The sequence below is a fragment of the Salvelinus sp. IW2-2015 genome, linkage group LG8, assembly GCF_002910315.2.
Source record: "Salvelinus sp. IW2-2015 linkage group LG8, ASM291031v2, whole genome shotgun sequence".
NCBI lineage: Eukaryota > Metazoa > Chordata > Actinopteri > Salmoniformes > Salmonidae > Salvelinus > Salvelinus sp. IW2-2015.
The window spans coordinates 54,672,462-54,675,904 of record NC_036848.1 but is presented as its reverse complement, the minus strand read 5'-3'; the positions used below and the strand labels follow the sequence as shown (position 1 = coordinate 54,675,904).

General features: G+C 44.0%; 1 pseudogene; it reads right to left on the bottom strand.

The window, feature by feature from the left end:
* LOC111968284 (probable G-protein coupled receptor 142) overlaps positions 1-3,123 on the bottom strand; it is an 8,218-nt pseudogene extending 5,095 nt beyond the window's left edge.
* Between the last annotated feature and the right edge of the window lie 320 nt (positions 3,124-3,443).

Here is a 3,443-nt window from a genome sequence, read left to right as displayed (position 1 = left end):
GAGTGTTGTGGTGTCTTGGGGTGGGTGTGTGGTGGGTGCTGGGTTGTTGGGTGTGTGGTGTCTTGGGGTTGGTGTGTGTTTCTTGGAGTGGTGTGTGTGTTGGTGTCTGTGAGTGTGTGTCTTGGTGGCTGTGTGTGTCTTGGGTGGGTGGGTGTAGTGTGTCTTGGGGTGTGTGTGTTGTTTTCTTCGGTGTGTGTCTTGGTTAATTCCAAAAGTAATCTGGAGGATTGAGTGAGCAACGCAGCTCTCCCCTCCTCCACCCTCCCTCCAATCTTTAAATAGCACACACATCCCATATTATTACTTAACCTCTTGCTCTTTTGCACCCCAGATCTCTACTTGCACATCGTCATCTGTTCATCTATCACTCCAGTATTATGCTAAATTGTAATTATTTCACCTCTATGGCCTATTTATTGCCTTACCTCCTACTCTTCTACATTTGCACACATTGTACATAGATTTTTTCTATGTGTGTTTTTGACTGTACGTTGTTTATTTGTAACTCTGTGTTGTTGTTTTTTGTCGCACTGCTTTGCTTGATCTTGGCCAGGTCGCAGTTGTAAAGAGAACTTGTTCTCAACTGGCTACCTGGTTAAATAAATGGTGAAATAAAAAAATAAAAAAACATCCTGCCGGATCAATAGTGATCACCCATGACAACAATTTTTTTATATATTATTTTATCTTTATTTAACTAGCAGTTAAGAACAAATTCTTATTTACAATGACAGCCTAGGAACAGTGGGTAAAACTGCCTTGTTCAGGGGCAGAACAACAGATTTTTACCTTGTCAGCTCGGGGATTCGATCTTTGCAACCTTCCGGTTACTAGTCCAATGCCCTAACCACGAGGCTACCTGCGCGCCCCAATGACAACATAATATTTGGTGGACTGGGCTGTGTGTGTGTGTGTCTTGTCTCTGTTGTGTGTGTGTGTGTGTTGTGTGTGTGGTGTGTGTGTGTGTGTGTGTTGTGTGTGTGTGTGTGTGTGTGTGTGTGGTGTGTGTGTGTGTGTGTGTGTGTGTGTGTGTGTGTGTGTGTGTGTGTGTGGTGGTGTGTGTGTATATATATATATACAGTATATAGTGTGATGGGATGTATAGACATTATTGACAGTATATTAGTATATGTAGTATTATCTGTAAAATGTTATATGTACAGTAATGATAGGAGGAGCCTTGACTAGAATACAGTATACATATGAAATGAGTAAAACAGTATGTAAACATTATTAATGTGATCAGTATTCCATGACTATGTACAATAGTGCAGCAGCCTATGAGGTGCAGGGTGAGTAACTGGTGGCAGTCGGCTAGTGACTAAAGTTCAGGGCAGGGTACTGGGCGGAGGCCGGCTAGTGGTGACTATTAACAGTCTGTGTGTGTGTGTGTGTGGTGTGGTGGTGTGTGTGTTGTGTGGTGTGTGTGTGTGTGTGTGTGTTGTGTGTGTGTGTGTGTGTGTGTGTGTGTGTGTGTGTGTGTGTGTGTGTGTGTGTGTGTGTGTGTGTGTGTGTGTGTGCTCGCTCCCACACAGAGAATGGCGTTGCAGTAGATGACCGGGACATCTAGACCTCTGCAGCGCTTCACCTCCTGGTTTCAGGCCCTGCTCTGAAGGGTCTCTGTGATATTGGGCCAGTCAAACAAGACCTCAGTGCTTCTCCTGAAAGGGAGATAACTATTTTGAGAGAGGAGGACCATGGTCAGAATACTGCAAAAAAAGATCTGATTTGACTGAAACGTCACTAGTTTTATTAGTCAGTGAACTGTATAGTAAGACTGTTAGCCATTGTATAGTTTCTTCATTTAAGGCTGCACCTCTTGTCAGCGTTCTAGGGGAATGGATAAGGCCGAGTCAGGCGCAGGACCACAGGTATGAGTAAAAATCCGAGCTTTACTCAAAATAAGCAATGTTCCAACAAGGGATAAACATAAATATCCAGAGCACATAAAAGAATCCACTTGACAACGACAATCACGCACAAAACAGAAAGGGGAAGCCAGAGGGTTAAATAAGGACATTGATTATGGAATGGAAACCAAGTGTGAACAATGAAGACAAACAAAACGAAAATGAAACATGGATCGGTGGTGACTAGAAAGCCGATGACGTCGACCGCCGAACGCCGCCCGAACAAGGAGAGGGACCAACTTCGGCGGAAGTTTCGTGACACTCTACTGTAGTTTGAGCACAAATCCATTTTTTCTTCTTCACTTACAATTTTAAGATTGAATGATCAAAACTATTAAAAAGTGTAATTAAACTGTATGCTAGGAACTGTCAAACTGGCTGCTATGGAATTGAAAGTCTTGCTAGATTACCACTCCACATTGAACCACAGCCAGATGGCTCTATACTACTTCCACATTGAACCACAGCCAGAGGTGCTACATTACCACTCCACATTGAACCACAGCAAGATGGTGCTACATTACTACTCCACATTGAACCACAGCCAGATGTGCTACATTACTCACTACATTGAACCACAGCCAGAATGGCTGCTACATTACCACTTCACATTGAACCACAGCCAGATGGCTGCTAATTACTACTCCACATTGAACCACAGCCAGAGGCTGCTACATTACCTACCAATTGAACCACAGCCAGAGGTGCTACATTACTACTCCACATTGAACCACAGCCAGAGGATGCTACATTACCTCACATTGAACCACAGCCAGAGGTGCTACATTACACTCCACATTGAACCACAGCCCAGATGGCTGCAGGCTGCTACATTACTACTCCACATTGAACCACAGCCGGAGGACAGCAACATTACCACTCCACATTGAACCACAGCCACATGGCTGCTACATTACTACTCGACATTGAACCACAGCCACATGGCTGCTACATTACCACTCCACATTGAACAACAGCCAGATGGCTGCTACATTACTACTCCACATTGAACCACAGCTGGAGGATAGCGACATTACCATTCCACATTGAACCACAGCCACAGGACTGCCGCAGTCTGGATGGTTTTTGTTTGTCGCACCATTCTCAGTAAACCCTGGACACTGCCGTGCGTAAAAAGCCCAGTAGGCCGTTTCTGAGATACTGGAACGCTCACACCACGCTCAAAGTTGCTTCTGTCACTCGTTTCCACCATTCTAACGTTCAATGGAACAGTAACTGAATGCCTCGATGTCTGTCTGCCTGCTTTATATAGCAAGCCACGACCACGTGACTCACTGCCTGTAGGAGCGAACCGTTTTCGTGAACGAGGTGGTGTACCTAATAAACTGGCTACTGAGTCTATTTCAGTACAGTATGTCATCAGTGGTTTTGCAGATCAGAGATGCGTGTATATATATACATATATATGTGTATATATGTTTGTGTGTATATACTTAGCAAATAAAGAAACGTCTCTTTTTCAGGACCCTGTCTTTCAAAGATAATTCGTAAAAATCCAAATAACTTCACAGA